This window comes from Chelonia mydas, chromosome 24, assembly GCF_015237465.2.
Source record: "Chelonia mydas isolate rCheMyd1 chromosome 24, rCheMyd1.pri.v2, whole genome shotgun sequence".
Classification (NCBI taxonomy): Eukaryota; Metazoa; Chordata; order Testudines; family Cheloniidae; genus Chelonia; species Chelonia mydas.
In genome coordinates this window covers 2,239,163-2,261,121 of record NC_051264.2, presented here as the reverse complement: position 1 = coordinate 2,261,121, position 21,959 = coordinate 2,239,163, and the positions used below count along the sequence as shown (strand labels likewise).

The window sequence follows — 21,959 nt, the reverse complement described above, 5'->3', positions numbered from 1 at the left end:
GAATTAGAAGAGAAGGACATAGCAAGAGACACAAGGAATGCAGAGCAGAAAGACTATATTTCTAGGGTTTCAAGAAGGTCTACAAGAAATCACTGGCTCCACGGTGATGCATTTCATGCCAGACGTTCTTCTTTCTTCATTGCAGCTGTAGCGTTAAGAGTAAAGTCCTGTTTCCAGCATTTTTATTCCAGTCAGCATCAAATGAGACAAAGCAGAATGGGAGCAGAGCACTACGCTCTTTCTCTGTGAGTCATCTTCCGTAGCAAAGTTAAAGGCAGAGACAAATGGCCCATACTCAGGAAGAGGCCAGAACACCCAGGGCCTAATTCTCACTGACACTAAGATCCCTTTACGTTGCTCTGTGAGGAGCCTGCTCGTGAGTGTAAATGTTATTTGTGCCAACTTTAAGGTCCCTGCCTCAGTGACACTGCCAGAGTGGCCTAAAGGGGCCTTCATGGATTGGGAGTCAGGCCTTTAGAGAGTTCTAGAAGAAGCCGTTAGAATAACGGTGGGGAGGGATAGCTCAGTGGTTTGAGCATTGGCCTGCTAAACCCAGGGTTGTGAGTTCAATCCTTGAGGGGGCCATTTAGGGATCTGGGGCAAAAAAAAAAATTGGGGAGTGTGCCTGCTTTGAGCAGGGGGTTGGACTAGATGATCTCCTGAGGTCCCTTCCAACTCTCATACTCTAATAGGAGGCATTAGCGGAAACAGTCATAAAGGGAAATACAGCTACTAGGTAGGTTTCCTGAGGCACTGAGCAATCACAGCTCCCATGGCAGTGGTGGTTGCTCAGCATTTCTGAAAGCCATTGCCCATAAGCTGATTGGTGAATCGTATCTTGCTTTTCGTTTCCTGGTTGTTCCTTGTTCCGGGTCTATTGCTCCTCAGCGAAACATGGCCAGCATCTTCCACAGCCGTACCCACTGCCCCATCGGTAAGGGTAAGAGTAGCAGGAATCGTAATTAGGGCACCATCCATAACTGTATGGCCTATAGTAACCCCATGGCCGATAGCAGTCATAATGGCCCCTATAACCGCCCCAGCCCCCATTCCAACAGGGGTCACAGCCCCAACGATGAGAAATCTTTTGGTGGTGGTAAGTCATCTTTCTGCGTTGGAGGTAAACCTGAAACACACAGCAGGGAAAAGAGTCAGCGTAATGCATTAGAGCCAAGAGAATGAAAAGGAAAAAGCTCAGTTCCTATTGTAATGGGGGCTAGAGAGAGAGAGAGACGGAGCCAGGAAATGATCATCTAGCCCCTTAGTTCCCAGCTCCATTTTGCCTCCTCTTGCCTCGTCCTAGTCCTCTTGCTCCCCTCTCTCTTAGCCTCCCTCCTACCCAACCCTTCTCAACCCTTCTGAGTCCCTTTCTCTTAAAAAAACTGACTGGAAGAAATAAACGTACAATATAGAGTATTTCTGTCAGACACTCATGGGATTTTTCTTCCCTTATATAAAAGGTTTATACAACGCTTGGCAGGGACAAATGTGTTAGGATTAGCTTGTGAGGATTTTACCTCAGCTTAGAGACCAGTTCTCTCCAGAATCGGAGCATGGCACTTTGGCTTCTGAAGCTTGTGAGTCAGCAATACTTACAAATCAATGAATGGACTATTCTTTTGTCAAAGCAAAATACGAAGAACCAGAAACCTGAGCAGGCAGATATCAGCACTGGTCAACTAAATTTAAGGATCTAAGCTAACTTACGCTACCTGAGGATCTGCGTCTGACATGGCTACTCATGCGCACAAGACCACAGAAACTGCCCTCCTGGATCACACCAGAAGTCCATGTAACGTCAGTCTCTCTGAACTATTGTTGAGCAGCAGCTGTCACAGTATAAAGAAGCACACAGACGTGGTTTCTTATGCAATAAACTGGGGAGGTTTCTTTCTAGCACCCCTTAGTGAAAAGGTGGGTATGAGATTTTTCCAATCGACCTAAGAGATTTGAACACCTAATTCTTAAGGGAAATAAACAGGCACTAGTGTCCCAAACGCCTAGGTACCTGTAAAAATTGCAGCCTTTGCTTCTAAACCATGAATCTACCAATGCCTGCAACTGACTAACTGCTATTTTAATGGAGAAGCCCCTCTCCGTAGCCAATATTCACAAAGTTACTTGCAAGATTCCGTCCTAAATTAAAACCATCACGTATGTAACATTTCGATAACTCTAGAGAGTTTGAGAGAAATAGGACTCACCGAGCTCACCGAGGAGGATAAATCAAGGGAAGTGGTTAAAGAGCCCTGAGTGCCGAGCGCTTTTATACAATTTCGCAGACTGCCAGGAGAATCGGAGACAACCTTTAGTTTAAGGTCTCAAATGATTACAAAACAGGCTTTGCTACGCACGTCACTCCTTCATCTGATATAATTGTTTTCAAGATTGTTGTGTTTTCAGCCTCCCATGGCATGACATGCACACAACACCCTTTCGGTTTCAGAGTAGCAGCGGTGTTAGTCTGAATCTGCAAAAAGAAAAGAAGGATTTGTGGCACCTTTGTTAGTCTCTAAGGTGCCACAAAAACACCCTTTAGGTTTCTTTCATCTGAAAGGTTTTATGGGGCACAATTTAACCTGGAATTATTCTAGGGACCTCCATCAGATTTACAGGAAGAATTAATGCAAAGGTTCGTCAGAGCTGTATCTATTGAACAATCTGCTGTCCTGTAAATGAATCCAGTCTGGTCCTTGTGAGCCAAGCCGGTATGTGTTGCGGGCATCGCACAGTTCCTCTTAAAATTCAAAGGAGGGAAGGAACGCTCTCCAAAGCCTGAACCCTCAAGTTTTCTGATCTACTGCCCATTGACGTCAATGACAGCCATTCCTCTGGCTGGGTGGGTTTTCTCTCAGGTATCGGACGCAAACTTTCTCAGTGTACTCTCTATGCCATTATCTAAATCATTGATGAAGAAATGGAACAAAACTGGACCCAGAACTCATCCCTGATGGATCATAATCATAATGATCATAATAAGGATCAGTATCATAATCTTCAGTTTACAATTCAAATATCCAGAAGATTGTGATAAGACCCTTACGTTTATTCCTGTGGAAAATCCCATTCCTCGCTTCTCTCCATCTGACTGTGACTATAAAGCAGAATCTTAACTCCAACCTCATATTTCCCTCCAAACATTTTCCCATCTCCTCCAGCAACATGGGCCCTGGACCTGTTCCACCTACATTAGCTGAGGTTGCAGTTAAGATTTGAAGAAGTGCTTTGCAATGTTGTGCTAGCTGTCTTGGGCCCAGGGTATTCGAAAGACAAGGTTGGAGAGGTAATATCTTTTGTAGGCGAAAGAGACAAGTTTCCACAGAACGATTCTTCTGCATGGGCTGGAAAACTTACACAAGTTGGTCCAATAAAATATATGACGTTACCTACTTTTTCTTTTGTTAGTGAAATATTTGGAAGCCGAAAAAGTGAAGGGTCTAAGAAAGTTTAGCAACAGTGAGAAGTGGGTAGCAAATGCTATCTAGATTACGGTGCGTTATTTGTAACTTTGCCACTTCCTCTGTCACCTTCACCCCAACGTAACTCTATTTATTTGCACATAAGACAGGAGTGATAACAATCTAGTGGATGTTCTATTTCCCCAGGACACCAGATCTCAAAGCACTTCACAAACATTCATTAAGGTTGTTGATGTCCAAAGTGTTGGATTATTACAATGGTAATAGTTTCTTCCTGGAAGACGCCCTTCGAATGAGCAATAGAGTCACTTTAAAATGCACGTCAAGGTCACTCGTGTCATTCTCCTAATTAAGTCATGATTTGTAGCTCAGAGTTTCGGACTATTTGATTTCCATTGAAAAAAAATGGCATTTCCTTTTCAGATAAAAATTCCTTGTCAAGTTTAAGAGCAGGCGATCAGCTGGCATAAATAAGCACAGCTCCATAGAATTCAGAGATGTTCATGGCATTTGAATCAACATCAAGCGTCTTCAACCTTGCCTGGTTAGAGGAAAAAGCCTTTGGGAAGAGAAGTTGTTACACTTTAAAAAACATTCTCATCATGCTAAGAAAGCTTTCTGCAAGCTCCGGGTCTTGCAACATGCCCTAAAGTTGGTCAGACGTTAAATTAATCTAACCTCATAACACAGCCTTGGCCGAGAAGGCCATATCTCCATTTTCCTGAGGCTTTATCAGCTGCATTTTCCTGCATGACAAGAATTGTCTTGGCTCTTGTTGGAGGGAAATCATATTGCTGATGTTGTAAATGTTCCGGGATTGACCTCAAAGCCTTTATAAAATATTGCAATGCTTTTTATCACCCACCCTCACCTCAACACAAGAGGAACCCAGCTGTAGGCAGCACCATGAGCTTCTGCCATCATGATCATCCTGACCCCACAGCATTGGTGACATAACTAGAGGTAGATTATGAACTGAATTTCTAATCAATGTATGGGGAAATTCACCCCTGCACAGAGGACCAACACAATTTGAAAGATATAATGGGACTTAGAGAGTTCAAAGACCTTATCCTCTCTTTCTTCCAGGGGGAATTTTCAAGTCAGAAGGTCTGAGTCAAAACCCTCCCACGCTAATGTCTCACATTGATTTCAATGGGCATTAGATCTCGAAACTTGGGGTTACAGGTTCTGAACATTGAGATTTCCCCTCCCTCCTAGGAATTACAAGAGCAGTACAATGCCCGCAATACATATCAGCATATCTTAGCAGGACCAAACTGGATTCCTCTGCAGGACAGCAGACTGAGAAACTGATACAGCCCTGAATCTCCTTGACAATCACTCTCATTAGCACTCCTGAGGAGGTCACTAGAATGATACCAGGCACGAACGTGTCCCATAAAACTTTTAAAATGAAAGAAACCCGTGGGCTTGTATGTGCATGTTCTACCCCATGGGAGGCTGATAACACAACAATCCTGAACACAGAAGAAAACAATTATATCAATTGCAGGAGTCATGTGCCCAGCAACATATGTTTTGTAACTAATTAGGACCTCGAGCAAAAGGATGTCTCAAATTCTCCAGGCTGTTTAAGAAACTGTATAAAAGTGCTCGCGACTCAGGGTTCTTTAACCACTTCTCTTGACTTCTCCTCCTTGGTGACCTTGGTAAGTCTGATTTGACTCTATCTTTCTATAGCTATCAAGACGTGTTTGTGATGGTTTGATTTAGGACTGAAACTTGCACATAACTCTGTGATTACTGGCTTTATTCAGGGGGTTTCCCACTGGAAAAAATGGTAAGTTATTAAGTTGCAGGCATTGGTGGATTCAGGGTTTAGACGTTAAGGCTGCAATCTTTCAGAGGTACATAGGAATTTCTGGACACGAGGTCCTCTTTATTTTCATTAAGAATAAAGTGTTCAAATGCCTTTGGTAGATTTGAAAAATCTCAGACCCAACTTTTCAGTTCGTGGGGTTAGGAAGAAATTCCCCCAGTTTATTGCCGAACAGACTGCTTCTGTGTGCTGCTGCGTTCTTCTGTGGCAGCTGGTACCCAACATTCTTTCAGACACATTATCCTGATCTGATCCAGCAGGGCAATTTCTATGTTCTTCTGTGCACCAGGAGCATATTAAGATGCAGAGCCACAACTGGTGTAACTCCACTGAACTCAGTTGATCAGTGCTGATTGCTGCCGGCTGAGGATCTGGTTCTTACTGTTTTGTTTTCCCAAAAGAATATTGTCCATTCATTCATTTGTAAGTATTACTGACCCACAAGGTTCAGAAGCCAAAGCACCGCGCTCTGATTTTGAAGGGAACTGATCTCTCTGCTGAGGTTAAATCCTCACAAGGAAACTATCCCGAACAAAATTGTCCCTCTCATGCTCCTTAGAAACATTTTGTAAGAAGGAATAAAAATCCCATGCGTGTATGACAGAAATACTCTGTGTTGTACGTTTACTTATTCCAAACAGAGTTCTTAGGAGAAATGGACTGAGAAGTGTTCAAAAGGGTTGGATAAGAGGGAGGCTAAGAGAGAGGGGAGCCAGAGGACTAGAAGGAGAAACTGGGAGGCAATAGGTAGCCAGGACATAAGGGTCTAGGTCACCATTTCTCTACCTCTCTCTATCTCCCTGGCCAGCAATACAGTAGTAACTGAGTTTTGACCCTTATTATTCCACTGGCCCTAGCGCATTGTGTTGACTCTTTTCCCTGCTGTGTGTTTCAGGTCAACCTCCAGCGCAGAAAGATGACTTTCGATGAACTCATGAATGATGAATTGTATTATAACCCCTACTGTTACCAGGGCTGGCGCGGCTATAGAGGCCATTATGGCTGCTATAGGCCCTGGGGTTCCTGGAAGCCATACAGGTATGGGTGGGGCCATCAGTATGGCGGTCACTACCCTTACCGATGGGGCCATGGGTACGGCTATGGAAAGTTCTGGCCATGTTTAGCCGAGGAGCAATAGGCCCGGAACAAGGAACAGCCAGGAAACGTCAAGCGAGATACGGAATCACAGCTGGGCTTATGGGCAATGCCGTTCAGAAATCCTGATTGCGCACAACTCCCATGGGAGCTCTGAGTCCTCAGCACCTCCGGAAATCTGCCCAGGATCTTTATTTCCCCACTTACACTTTATGACTTTTTCCTCTATTGTCTTCCAGAACATCTGGTGTGAAAGGCGTCACCTTGTAACGGGTGATTTCTTGGCGACTTTCAGGAAACCCTGGAAATAGGTTCTTTTTACGCTGCCTACTGTCTGTCTCTTCCTGTGTACTTCTCCTCTTTTTCACATTAAACTGATTCTGCCTCATAATATCAATCTTTTTGTTTTCCTTTCGGCTCCATTCCCGATTTACTAGCCACTATGGTCCAGATTCAAAAGAGCTACTTACGTGCCTAGCTCCCACTGAAATCAGTGCGAGCCAGGCACCTAAATACCTTTGTGAATCTGGGTCTGTGGGTAACAACTCGCTGCTGGGCAGAGAACCCGTGCCTGTGCATTACTTAAGTCCCACTCAAGCCCTGTCTTGCCAAGAGCATCAGGTCTGGCAAAAGTCTGTATATCATAAGAGAGGTATTAGCCCTCTAGGTCCCCTCTCTTTACCAATTAGGTGTCGGGGATGCCTTCTGATTCACAGCTTCTAGACCTTGCCAGTCCCGGTTCAATCTCGAACAATAGGTGCTTGGTACCCCCAAGATGGGCAATGCCAACACTGAAACCATCCCTCCTATTCCCAAGGGTGTTTAATTAAAAGCCTGTCAGGTTTAATTTCAGAAATCTTGTGCATCACTGGCCTTGGTCCTGTGTAAAGGGAAGGGGCAACCTAAGCGCCCCCTTTTGGCCAGATGTGCCACTCTGGGTGAGCCACCTTACCGCACCCTACCTGTGTCAACCCATGCACCTGCACAGTTCAGAACAACGAAGAGACAAAACAAACTAGTCCAAAGAAGTGTGTTTCCCTTAATGAAGCCCCGGGGACAGGAGCCCATGTAATAACAAACCAAATGCCCTTTTTGCCAGATCCATGTTCAGATCATAGAATCATAGAATCATAGAATATCAGGGTTGGAAGGGACCCCAGAAGGTCATCTAGTCCAACCCCCTGCTCGAAGCAGGACCAAGTCCCAGTTAAATCATCCCAGCCAGGGCTTTGTCAAGCCTGACCTTAAAAACCTCTAAGGAAGGAGATTCTACCACCTCCCTAGGTAACGCATTCCAGTGTTTCACCACCCTCTTAGTGAAAAAGTTTTTCCTATTATCCAATCTAGACCTCCCCCATTGCAACTTGAGACCATTACTCCTCGTTCTGTCATCTGCTACCATTGAGAACAGTCTAGAGCCATCCTCTTTGGAACCCCCTTTCAGGTAGTTGAAAGCAGCTATCAAATCCCCCCTCATTCTTCTCTTCTGCAGACTAAACAATCCCAGCTCCCTCAGCCTCTCCTCATAAGTCATGTGCTCTAGACCCCTAATCATTTTTGTTGCCCTTCGCTGGACTCTCTCCAATTTATCCACATCCTTCTTGTAGTGTGGGGCCCAAAACTGGACACAGTACTCCAGATGAGGCCTCACCAGTGTCGAATAGAGGGGAACGATCACGTCCCTCGATCTGCTCGCTATGCCCCTACTTATACATCCCAAAATGCCATTGGCCTTCTTGGCAACAAGGGCACACTGCTGACTCATATCCAGCTTCTCGTCCACTGTCACCCCTAGGTCCTTTTCCGCAGAACTGCTGCCTAGCCATTCGGTCCCTAGTCTGTAGCGGTGCATTGGATTCTTCCATCCTAAGTGCAGGACCCTGCACTTATCCTTATTGAACCTCATCAGATTTCTTTTGGCCCAATCCTCCAATTTGTCTAGGTCCTTCTGTATCCTATCCCTCCCCTCCAGCGTATCTACCACTCCTCCCAGTTTAGTATCATCCGCAAATTGCTGAGAGTGCAATCCACACCATCCTCCAGATCATTTATGAAGAATTGAACAAAACCGGCCCCAGGACCGACCCCTGGGGCACTCCACTTGACACCGGCTGCCAACTAGACATGGAGCCATTGATCACTACCCGTTGAGCCCGACAATCTAGCCAGCTTTCTACCCACCTTATAGTGCATTCATCCAGCCCATACTTCCTTAACTTGCTGACAAGAATACTGTGGGAGACCGTGTCAAAAGCTTTGCTAAAGTCAAGAAACAATACATCCACTGCTTTCCCTTCATCCACAGAACCAGTAATCTCATCATAAAAGGCGATTAGATTAGTCAGGCATGACCTTCCCTGGTGAATCCATGCTAACTGTTCCTGATCACTTTCCTCTCATGTAAGTGCTTCAGGATTGATTCTTTGAGGACCTGCTCCATGATTTTTCCAGGGACTGAGGTGAGGCTGACTGGCCTGTAATTCCCAGGATCCTCCTTCTTCCCTTTTTTAAAGATTGGCACTACATTAGCCTTTTTCCAGTCATCCGGGACTTCCCCCGTTCGCCACGAGTTTTCAAAGATAATGGCCAAGGGCTCTGCAATCACAGCCGCCAATTCCTTCAGCACTCTCGGATGCAACTCGTCCGGCCCCATGGACTTGTGCACGTCCAGCTTTTCTAAATAGTCCTTAACCACCTCTATCTCCACAGAGGGCGGGCCATCTCTTACCCATTTTGTGATGCCCAGCGCAGCAGTCTGGGAGCTGACCTTGTTAGTGAAAACAGAGGCAAAAAAAGCATTGAGTACATTAGCTTTTTCCACATCCTCTGTCACTAGCTTGCCTCCCTCATTCAGTAAGGGGCCCACACTTTCCTTGGCTTTCTTCTTGTTGCCAACATACCTGAAGAAACCCTTCTTGTTACTCTTGACATCTCTTGCTAGCTGCAGCTCCAGGTGCGATTTGGCCCTCCTGATATCTTTCCTACATGCCCGAGCAATATTTTTATACTCTTCCCTGGTCATATGTCCAACCTTCCACTTCTTGTAAGCTTCTTTTTTATGTTTAAGATCCCACTCACTAAAGTCCAGACAAAGTCTCTTGTGCCTGCGCGGGGTAAACTTCCACAGCTGGGAGATCACCGCCTCTTACAGGCTGGTCAGCTCCTCGTGTCCTCTCCCCTATCCAGCTGCTTCTTCCGGATGAACTAGTCACTAGCACAGAGCAGGGAGTCTCCTTATTTGCACACCGTCTGTTCTGTTTGTGGCCTCCAGGCTGACTGCTAAAAGGGGAGTACGCTGCTTCACATACCTCCCTACCGTGAGTGGACCAGTTGGTGCACTCACCCAATAGCCAGATCTCCTCATCTGTTCGTGAGAAGAAGTCCACCTTCTCACGCTCCTTTTTAGGACGGTGTCCTACCCAGACCCAAAAGAACTGCAATGCCAAGTACCACTGGGTAACACAGGCATTTGAGTCCTTCATCGTCTGGAGCCAACACAGAACTTCACGATCTGTCAGCAGGACAAGTGCCCCTCAGTAGTTAGTCTCCTTATTTCTCACCTGGCATTTCCTTGGGTTTACTCTCACATTGGCCTCTCGTCGCCTGGATTTGAAGGCCCAGACTGGATCTAAATGACCTGACTGGATTGCTCATGCACAGATACAACTCTGGATATCAGTAACTCCAGTGAAGTCAGGAAGGTAGTTTGCCCTTAAAACTTTTCCTGCCAAAGAAACCTGCAGGGTGTAATGTGTGTATCGTACTCTTACAGTTTCATGTAAATACGTCTGTATTCCCCCACTGTGGCCCCTTCAAGTTTCCGGTTCCCAGGCAACAGTGCTCTTGGGTGGAGATCTGCCTCTCTCTCTCCCTTCTCACAGGGTGCTTTCAGGCTGCAGGAGCTCCCTGCCTTACCCTCTGATATCCCCAGCAAGCCTGACTACCTAAAGGTGAGCACCTGTAGCCCCTGTGCCTTCTTTTCTCTCTGAGGTCTATGAACAGTGGAGTGCCTTCAGTTACACGTTACCACACAGCTCCTTCGGTGCAAGCACCTCTACTCTTACGGTAAAGGCATTTCGGAGAAAGCAGAGGAACAACAATAAAAGTTCCTATAAGCATGCTCAAAGCTTACCAGAGGGCACCATCAGCCTCCTGGGGCCCTAGCAGGCCAAAGTCTTTCCTACTCTTCGGCAAGGATTGGGGACCTACTTGGCCAGAAGGTCCTGTATGGTTGTGGATCAGAAAGAAGGCTCTGAGTCAGTTCAAGCCCAGACGTTTTATACCAGAAGCCCTTTCTTCGTTGGTCTTTGGAAAATCCAGCATGAATCAGAGAGAGATGGTACCTCTGTGCGGATGTTACAAACGTCTGCATTTTACCTTCATCACCCACGCACACACTGTTTTAGTTTCTAGGGAAGCAGTGAGACCCTTCCCGCTGGAGTAAAACACAATCCTACGTACAATCTCTGACCCACAGTGACATGTAAATTTCATACAATACATTCCCGCAAAGTTATTGCATACAATTGCGATATTTCTCACAACTACTAGGTGAGGTTGAGAACAGACTGGAATCACAAACACGAAGGAAAACAATTATATCAGTTGAAAGAGTAATGTATGCAACAACATTAATTTGCAACTAATAAAGACCTCAGGAACAAAGGGCATCTCAGACCTTCCAGGAGACTGAGAAACTGTATAAAAGCTCTTTCAACTCAGGGCTATTTCCCTACTTCTCTTCACCTCTTTCTTTGCTGAACTGGGTACGTCTGATGTGAATCACTCTCTTTATATCTATTGAGGTGCCACATTAGCGATAGTTTCCATTCAGGAGCAAATCTTGTAGTTTGCATGACTAATACTATCTCAGTTCCTGATGAATCCTCTAATCAGTCCATCTCTTCCCCTCTATGCCCACGCAGCTCTTAAACAGAAATTCTTCCAGACCTTAATTCTGGACTCACCAGTCCTCTCTTCATCATAACTGCCCATTCTCCATCCTGGTTTTCATTTCTTCGCTGCCACATCCTCCACTCTTACGTAGAGATTAGAATCAATCTAGAGAGCCATCATTTATGCCAGTGTACTGTGGGCGTACATTTTACAAGATCTACACTTGACACTCGCTTGCGCTCAGCTTGCATGATCCAGAGCAAAAGCAGATGGGACCCAGAGAATTCAGCTTCAAATGGAGATCGATTTTTAACAATAGTTTTTCTTTAGGAAAACCTAGTCTGTTCTCAGTTACGGGTGTTAGTTGTGACAAATAATGAAACCACATGCAGAATCTTTGGGGAAATGCTTTGTATTAAGATTATCTCTCACTGTGTGTAAAGCAATGTAGGGATGATTGTGTCTGATACACACAAAGAGGAGGGATACCACAGCTCCTGCAGGAACTAAAACAGTAGGGGGTGATTAAGGTAAATCATTGAGGAATGGAAACCCTTCCAGAGAGGTACTACCCCCTGGCAACCTGGCATATGGTTGTGCAGCCTTCAATCCCTGGGTGAGAAGGGAGCCTGATGCGGGTCTCCAACCAAGAACGCTGACAACCGGGAGCTGAGGGAATCACACAGGGGGCTACAGTTGCATTTACACGGAAACTGTGATCGTGTGATATTCACGTTACATCCACATACCAATCAGTACTCATGTGCCTCTCTCACGCCGATTGCAATACAGGTTATGTACCTCATTAGTTCTCTGACTCTCTGCCACAGTGGTTGGTAAATAAGAAATGGAGCAGAAAGGAAAACCAAAAGGCTGGTAATATGATGCAGAAGGACTTTAATGTGAATTAGAAGAGAAGGACATAGCAAGAGACACAAGGAATGCAGAGCAGAAAGACTATATTTCTAGGGTTTCAAGAAGGTCTACAAGAAATCACTGGCTCCACAGTGATGCATTTCATACCAGACGTTCTTCTTTCTTCATTGCAGCTGTAGCGTTAAGAGTAAAGTCCTGTTTCCAGCATTTTTATTCCAGTCAGCATCAAATGAGACAAAGCAGAATGGGAGCAGAGCACTACGCTCTTTCTCTGTGAGTCATCTTCCGTAGCAAAGTTAAAGGCAGAGACAAATGGCCCATACTCAGGAAGAGGCCAGAACACCCAGGGCCTAATTCTCACTGACACTAAGATCCCTTTACGTTGCTCTGTAAGGAGCCTGCTCGTGAGTGTAAATGTTATTTGTGCCAACTTTAAGGTCCCTGCCTCAGTGACACTGCCAGAGTGGCCTAAAGGGGCCTTCATGGATTGGGAGTCAGGCCTTTAGAGAGTTCTAGAAGAAGCCGTTAGAATAACGGTGGGGAGGGATAGCTCAGTGGTTTGAGCATTGGCCTGCTAAACCCAGGGTTGTGAGTTCAATCCTTGAGGGGGCCATTTAGGGATCTGGGGCAAAAAAAAAAATTGGGGAGTGTGCCTGCTTTGAGCAGGGGGTTGGACTAGATGATCTCCTGAGGTCCCTTCCAACTCTCAGACTCTAATAGGAGGCATTAGCGGAAACAGTCATAAAGGGAAATACAGCTACTAGGTAGGTTTCCTGAGGCACTGAGCAATCACAGCTCCCATGGCAGTGGTGGTTGCTCAGCATTTCTGAAAGCCATTGCCCATAAGCTGATCGGTGAATCGTATCTTGCTTTTCGTTTCCTGGTTGTTCCTTGTTCCGGGTCTATTGCTCCTCAGCGAAACATGGCCAGCATCTTCCATAGCCGTACCCACTGCCCCATCGGTAAGGGTAAGAGTAGCAGGAATCGTAATTAGGGCACCATCCATAACTGTATGGCCTATAGTAACCCCATGGCCGATAGCAGTCATAATGGCCCCTATAACCGCCCCAGCCCCCATTCCAACAGGGGTCACAGCCCCAACGATGAGAAATCTTTTGGTGGTGGTAAGTCATCTTTCTGCGTTGGAGGTAAACCTGAAACACACAGCAGGGAAAAGAGTCAGCGTAATGCATTAGAGCCAAGAGAATGAAAAGGAAAAAGCTCAGTTCCTATTGTAATGGGGGCTAGAGAGAGAGAGAGACGGAGCCAGGAAATGATCATCTAGCCCCTTAGTTCCCAGCTCCATTTTGCCTCCTCTTGCCTCGTCCTAGTCCTCTTGCTCCCCTCTCTCTTAGCCTCCCTCCTACCCAACCCTTCTCAACCCTTCTGAGTCCCTTTCTCTTAAAAAAACTGACTGGAAGAAATAAACGTACAATATAGAGTATTTCTGTCAGACACTCATGGGATTTTTCTTCCCTTATATAAAAGGTTTATACAACGCTTGGCAGGGACAAATGTGTTAAGATTAGCTTGTGAGGATTTTACCTCAGCTTAGAGACCAGTTCTCTCCAGAATCGGAGCATGGCACTTTGGCTTCTGAAGCTTGTGAGTCAGCAATACTTACAAATCAATGAATGGACTATTCTTTTGTCAAAGCAAAATACGAAGAACCAGAAACCTGAGCAGGCAGATATCAGCACTGGTCAACTAAATTTAAGGATCTAAGCTAACTTACGCTACCTGAGGATCTGCGTCTGACATGGCTACTCATGCGCACAAGACCACAGAAACTGCCCTCCTGGATCACACCAGAAGTCCATGTAACGTCAGTCTCTCTGAACTATTGTTGAGCAGCAGCTGTCACAGTATAAAGAAGCACACAGACGTGGTTTCTTATGCAATAAACTGGGGAGGTTTCCTTTCTAGCACCCCTTAGTGAAAAGGTGGGTATGAGATTTTTCCAATCGACCTAAGAGATTTGAACACCTAATTCTTAAGGGAAATAAACAGGCACTAGTGTCCCAAACGCCTAGGTACCTGTAAAAATTGCAGCCTTTGCTTCTAAACCATGAATCCACCAATGCCTGCAGCTGACTAACTGCTATTTTAATGGAGAAGCCCCTCTCCGTAGCCAATATTCACAAAGTTACTTGCAAGATTCCGTCCTAAATTAAAACCATCACGTATGTAACATTTCGATAGCTCTAGAGAGTTTGAGAGAAATAGGACTCACCGAGCTCACCGAGGAGGATAAATCAAGGGAAGTGGTTAAAGAGCCCTGAGTGCCGAGCGCTTTTATACAATTTCGCAGACTGCCAGGAGAATCGGAGACAACCTTTAGTTTAAGGTCTTAAATGATTACAAAACAGGCTTTGCTACGCACGTCACTCCTTCATCTGATATAATTGTTTTCAAGATTGTTGTGTTTTCAGCCTCCCATGGCATGACATGCACACAACACCCTTTCGGTTTCAGAGTAGCAGCTGTGTTAGTCTGAATCTGCAAAAAGAAAAGAAGGACTTGTGGCACCTTTGTTAGTCTCTAAGGTGCCACAAAAACACCCTTTAGGTTTCTTTCATCTGAAAGGTTTTATGGGGCACAATTTAACCTGGAATTATTCTAGGGACCTCCATCAGATTTACAGGAAGAATTAATGCAAAGGTTCGTCAGAGCTGTATCTATTGAACAATCTGCTGTCCTGTAAATGAATCCAGTCTGGTCCTTGTGAGCCAAGCCGGTATGTGTTGCGGGCATCGCACAGTTCCTCTTAAAATTCAAAGGAGGGAAGGAACGCTCTCCAAAGCCTGAACCCTCAAGGTTTCTGATCTACTGCCCATTGACGTCAATGACAGCCATTACTCTGGCTGGGTGGGTTTTCTCTCAGGTATCGGACGCAAACTTTCTCAGTGTACTCTCTATGCCATTATCTAAATCATTGATGAAGAAATGGAACAAAACTGGACCCAGAACTCATCCCTGATGGATCATAATCATAATGATCATAATAAGGATCAGTATCATAATCTTCAGTTTACAATTCAAATATCCAGAAGATTGTGATAAGACCCTTACGTTTATTCCTGTGGAAAATCCCATTCCTCGCTTCTCTCCATCTGACTGTGACTATAAAGCAGAATCTTAACTCCAACCTCATATTTCCCTCCAAACATTTTCCCATCTCCTCCAGCAACATGGGCCCTGGACCTGTTCCACCTACATTAGCTGAGGTTGCAGTTAAGATTTGAAGAAGTGCTTTGCAATGTTGTGCTAGCTGTCTTGGGCCCAGGGTATTCGAAAGACAAGGTTGGAGAGGTAATATCTTTTGTAGGCGAAAGAGACAAGTTTCCACAGAACGATTCTTCTGCATGGGCTGGAAAACTTACACAAGTTGGTCCAATAAAATATATGACGTTACCTACTTTTTCTTTGTTAGTGAAATATTTGGAAGCCGAGAAAGTGAAGGGTCTAAGAAAGTTTAGCAACAGTGAGAAGTGGGTAGCAAATGCTATCTAGATTACGGTGCGTTATTTGTAACTTTGCCACTTCCTCTGTGACCTTCACCCCAACGTAACTCTATTTATTTGCACATAAGACAGGAGTGATAACAATCTAGTGGATGTTCTATTTCCCCAGGACACCAGATCTCAAAGCACTTCACAAACATTCATTAAGGTTGTTGATGTCCAAAGTGTTGGATTATTACAATGGTAATAGTTTCTTCCTGGAAGACACCCTTCGAATGAGCAATAGAGTCACTTTAAAATGCATGTCAAGGTCACTCGTGTCATTCTCCTAATTAAGTCATGATTTGTAGCTCAGAGTTTCGGACTATTTGATTTCCATTGGAAAAAAATGGCATTTCCTTTTCAGATAAAAATTCCTTGTCAAGTTTAAGAGCAGGAGATCAGCTGGCATAAATAAGCACAGCTCCATAGAATTCAGAGATGTTCATGGCATTTGAATCAACATCAAGCGTCTTCAACCTTGCCTGGTTAGAGGAAAAAGCCTTTGGGAAGAGAAGTTGTTACACTTTAAAAAACATTCTCATCATGCTAAGAAAGCTTTCTGCAAGCTCCGGGTCTTGCAACATGCCCTAAAGTTGGTCAGACGTTAAATTAATCTAACCTCATAACACAGCCTTGGCCGAGAAGGCCCTATCTCCATTTTCCTGAGGCTTTATCAGCTGCATTTTCCTGCAAGACAAGAATTGTCTTGGCTCTTGTTGGAGGGAAATCATATTGCTGATGTTGTAAATGTTCCGGGATTGACCTCAAAGCCTTTATAAAATATTGCAATGCTTTTTATCACCCACCCTCACCTCAACGCAAGAGGAACCCAGCTGTAGGCAGCACCATGAGCTTCTGCCATCATGATCATCCTGACCCCACAGCATTGGTGACATAACTAGAGGTAGATTATGAACTGAATTTCTAATCAATGTATGGGGAAATTCACCCCTGCACAGAGGACCAACACAATTTGAAAGATATAATGGGACTTAGAGAGTTCAAAGACCTTATCCTCTCTTTCTTCCAGGGGGAATTTTCAAGTCAGAAGGTCTGAGTCAAAACCCTCCCACGCTAATGTCTCACATTGATTTCAATGGGCATTAGATCTCGAAACTTGGGGTTACAGGTTCTGAACATTGAGATTTCCCCTCCCTCCTAGGAATTACAAGAGCAGTACAATGCCCGCAATACATATCAGCATATCTTAGCAGGACCAAACTGGATTCCTCTGCAGGACAGCAGACTGAGAAACTGATACAGCCCTGAATCTCCTTGACAATCACTCTCATTAGCACTCCTGAGGAGGTCACTAGAATGATACCAGGCACGAACGTGTCCCATAAAACTTTTAAAATGAAAGAAACCCGTGGGCTTGTATGTGCATGTTATACCCCATGGGAGGCTGATAACACAACAATCCTGAACACAGAAGAAAACAATTATATCAATCGCAGGAGTCATGTGCCCAGCAACATATGTTTTGTAACTAATTAGGACCTCGAGCAAAAGGATGTCTCAAATTCTCCAGGCTGTTTAAGAAACTGTATAAAAGTGCTCGCGACTCAGGGTTCTTTAACCACTTCTCTTGACTTCTCCTCCTTGGTGACCTTGGTAAGTCTGATTTGACTCTATCTTTCTATAGCTATCAAGACGTGTTCGTGATGGTTTGATTTAGGACTGAAACTTGCACATAACTCTGTGATTACTGGCTTTATTCAGGGGGTTTCCCACTGGAAAAAATGGTAAGTTATTAAGTTGCAGGCATTGGTGGATTCAGGGTTTAGACGTTAAGGCTGCAATCTTTCAGAGGTACATAGGAATTTCTGGACACGAGGTCCTCTTTATTTTCATTAAGAATAAAGTGTTCAAATGCCTTTGGTAGATTTGAAAAATCTCAGACCCAACTTTTCAGTTCGTGGGGTTAGGAAGAAATTCCCCCAGTTTATTGCCGAACAGACTGCTTCTGTGTGCTGCTGCGTTCTTCTGTGGCAGCTGGTACCCAACATTCTTTCAGACACATTATCCTGATCTGATCCAGCAGGGCAATTTCTATGTTCTTCTGTGCACCAGGAGCATATTAAGATGCAGAGCCACAACTGGTGTAACTCCACTGAACTCAGTTGATCAGTGCTGATTGCTGCCGGCTGAGGATCTGGTTCTTACTGTTTTGTTTTCCCAAAAGAATATTGTCCATTCATTCATTTGTAAGTATTACTGACCCACAAGGTTCAGAAGCCAAAGCACCGCGCTCTGATTTTGAAGGGAACTGATCTCTCTGCTGAGGTTAAATCCTCACAAGGAAACTATCCCGAACAAAATTGTCCCTCTCATGCTCCTTAGAAACATTTTGTAAGAAGGAATAAAAATCCCATGCGTGTATGACAGAAATACTCTGTGTTGTACGTTTACTTATTCCAAACAGTGTTCTTAGGAGAAATGGACTGAGAAGTGTTCAAAAGGGTTGGATAAGAGGGAGGCTAAGAGAGAGGGGAGCCAGAGGACTAGAAGGAGAAACTGGGAGGCAATAGGTAGCCAGGACATAAGGGTCTAGGTCACCATTTCTCTACCTCTCTCTATCTCCCTGGCCGGCAATACAGTAGTAACTGAGTTTTGACCCTTATTATTCCACTGGCCCTAGCGCATTGTGTTGACTCTTTTCCCTGCTGTGTGTTTCAGGTCAACCTCCAGCGCAGAAAGATGACTTTCGATGAACTCATGAATGATGAATTGTATTATAACCCCTACTGTTACCAGGGCTGGCGCGGCTATAGAGGCCATTATGGCTGCTATAGGCCCTGGGGTTCCTGGAAGCCATACAGGTATGGGTGGGGCCATCAGTATGGCGGTCACTACCCTTACCGATGGGGCCATGGGTACGGCTATGGAAAGTTCTGGCCATGTTTAGCCGAGGAGCAATAGGCCCGGAACAAGGAACAACCAGGAAACGTCAAGCGAGATACGGAATCACAGCTGGGCTTATGGGCAATGCCGTTCAGAAATGCTGATTGCGCACAACTCCCATGGGAGCTCTGAGTCCTCAGCACCTCCGGAAATCTGCCCAGGATCTTTATTTCCCCACTTACACTTTATGACTTTTTCCTCTATTGTCTTCCAGAACATCTGGTGTGAAAGGCGTCACCTTGTAACGGGTGATTTCTTGGCGACTTTCAGGAAACCCTGGAAATAGGTTCTTTTTACGCTGCCTACTGTCTGTCTCTTCCTGTGTACTTCTCCTCTTTTTCACATTAAACTGATTCTGCCTCATAATATCAATCTTTTTGTTTTCCTTTCGGCTCCATTCCCGATTTACTAGCCACTATGGTCCAGATTCAAAAGAGCTACTTACGTGCCTAGCTCCCACTGAAATCAGTGCGAGCCAGGCACCTAAATACCTTTGTGAATCTGGGTCTGTGGGTAACAACTCGCTGCTGGGCAGAGAACCAGTGCCTGTGCATTACTTAAGTCCCACTCAAGCCCTGTCTTGCCAAGAGCATCAGGTCTGGCAAAAGTCTGTATATCATAAGAGAGGTATTAGCCCTCTAGGTCCCCTCTCTTTACCAATTAGGTGTCGGGGATGCCTTCTGATTCACAGCTTCTAGACCTTGCCAGTCCCGGTTCAATCTCGAACAATAGGTGCTTGGTACCCCCAAGATGGGCAATGCCAACACTGAAACCATCCCTCCTATTCCCAAGGGTGTTTAATTAAAAGCCTGTCAGGTTTAAATTTCAGAAATCTTGTGCATCACTGGGCCTTGGTCCTGTGTAAAGGGAAGGGGCAACCTAAGCGCCCCCTTTTGGCCAGATGTGCCACTCTGGGTGAGCCACCTTACCGCACCCTACCTGTGTCAACCCATGCACCTGCACAGTTCAGAACAACAAAGAGACAAAACAAACTAGTCCAAAGAAGTGTGTTTCCCTTAATGAAGCCCCGGGGACAGGAGCCCATGTAATAACAAACCAAATGCCCTTTTTGCCAGATCCATGTTCAGATCCCACTCACTAAAGTCCAGACAAAGTCTCTTGTGCCTGCGCGGGGTAAACTTCCACAGCTGGGAGATCACCGCCTCTTACAGGCTGGTCAGCTCCTCGTGTCCTCTCCCCTATCCAGCTGCTTCTTCCGGATGAACTAGTCACTAGCACAGAGCAGGGAGTCTCCTTATTTGCACACCGTCTGTTCTGTTTGTGGCCTCCAGGCTGACTGCTAAAAGGGGAGTACGCTGCTTCACATACCTCCCTACCGTGAGTGGACCAGTTGGTGCACTCACCCAATAGCCAGATCTCCTCATCTGTTCGTGAGAAGAAGTCCACCTTCTCACGCTCCTTTTTAGGACGGTGTCCTACCCAGACCCAAAAGAACTGCAATGCCAAGTACCACTGGGTAACACAGGCATTTGAGTCCTTCATCGTCTGGAGCCAACACAGAACTTCACGATCTGTCAGCAGGACAAGTGCCCCTCAGTAGTTAGTCTCCTTATTTCTCACCTGGCATTTCCTTGGGTTTACTCTCACATTGGCCTCTCGTCGCCTGGATTTGAAGGCCCAGACTGGATCTAAATGACCTGACTGGATTGCTCATGCACAGATACAACTCTGGATATCAGTAACTCCAGTGAAGTCAGGAAGGTAGTTTGCCCTTAAAACTTTTCCTGCCAAAGAAACCTGCAGGGTGTAATGTGTGTATCGTACTCTTACAGTTTCATGTAAATACGTCTGTATTCCCCCACTGTGGCCCCTTCAAGTTTCCGGTTCCCAGGCAACAGTGCTCTTGGGTGGAGATCTGCCTCTCTCTCTCCCTTCTCACAGGGTGCTTTCAGGCTGCAGGAGCTCCCTGCCTTACCCTCTGATATCCCCAGCAAGCCTGACTACCTAAAGGTGAGCACCTGTAGCCCCTGTGCCTTCTTTTCTCTCTGAGGTCTATGAACAGTGGAGTGCCTTCAGTTACACGTTACCACACAGCTCCTTCGGTGCAAACACCTCTACTCTTACGGTAAAGGCATTTCGGAGAAAGCAGAGGAACAACAATAAAAGTTCCTATAAGCATGCTCAAAGCTTACCAGAGGGCACCATCAGCCTCCTGGGGCCCTAGCAGGCCAAAGTCTTTCCTACTCTTCGGCAAGGATTGGGGACCTACTTGGCCAGAAGGTCCTGTATGGTTGTGGATCAGAAAGAAGGCTCTGAGTCAGTTCAAGCCCAGACGTTTTATACCAGAAGCCCTTTCTTCGTTGGTCTTTGGAAAATCCAGCATGAATCAGAGAGAGATGGTACCTCTGTGCGGATGTTTACAAACGTCTGCATTTTACCTTCATCACCCACGCACACACTGTTTTAGTTTCTAGGGAAGCAGTGAGACCCTTCCCGCTGGAGTAAAACACAATCCTACGTACAATCTCTGACCCACAGTGACATGTAAATTTCATACAATACATTCCCGCAAAGTTATTGCATACAATTGCGATATTTCTCACAACTACTAGGTGAGGTTGAGAACAGACTGGAAATCACAAACACGAAGGAAAACAATTATATCAGTTGAAAGAGTAATGTATGCAACAACATTAATTTGCAACTAATAAAGACCTCAGGAACAAAGGGCATCTCAGACCTTCCAGGAGATCTGAGAAACTGTATAAAAGCTCTTTCAACTCAGGGCTATTTCCCTACTTCTCTTCACCTCTTTTCTTTGCTGAACTGGGTACAGTCTGATGTGAATCACTCTCTTTATATCTATTGAGGTGCCACATTAGCGATAGTTTCCATTCAGGAGCAAATCTTGTAGTTTGCATGACTAATACTATCTCAGTTCCTGATGAATCCTCTAATCAGTCCAGTCTCTTCCCCCTCTATGCCCACGCAGCTCTTAAACAGAAATTCTTCCAGACCTTAATTCTGGACTCACCAGTCCTCTCTTCATCATAACTGCCCATTCTCCATCCTGGTTTTCATTTCTTCGCTGCCACATCCTCCACTCTTACGTAGAGATTAGAATCAATCTAGAGAGCCATCATTTATGCCAGTGTACTGTGGGCGTACATTTTACAAGATTCTGACACTTGACACTCGCTTGCGCTCAGCTTGCATGATCCAGAGCAAAAGCAGATGGGACCCAGAGAATTCAGCTTCAAATGGAGATCGATTTTTAACAATAGTTTTTCTTTAGGAAAACCTAGTCTGTTCTCAGTTACGGGTGTTAGTTGTGACAAATAATGAAACCACATGCAGAACCTTTGGGGAAATGCTTTGTATTAAGATTATCTCTCACTGTGTGTAAAGCAATGTAGGGATGATTGTGTCTGATACACACAAAGAGGAGGGATACCACAG

General features: G+C 45.3%; 2 long non-coding RNA genes across 2 annotated transcripts; both read left to right on the top strand.

Moving 5' to 3' along the window:
• The first annotated feature begins 5,015 nt into the window (after positions 1-5,015).
• LOC119564143 lies at positions 5,016-6,748 on the top strand. The gene is made up of 2 exons (XR_005223008.2): positions 5,016-5,092; positions 6,158-6,748. It is a non-coding gene; the product is annotated as an uncharacterized LOC119564143 (long non-coding RNA).
• Positions 6,749-17,172: 10,424 nt separating this feature from the next.
• Positions 17,173-18,905, top strand: LOC119564134. Its single transcript, XR_005223000.2, has 2 exons — positions 17,173-17,249; positions 18,315-18,905. It is a non-coding gene; the product is annotated as an uncharacterized LOC119564134 (long non-coding RNA).
• Positions 18,906-21,959: the final 3,054 nt, after the last annotated feature.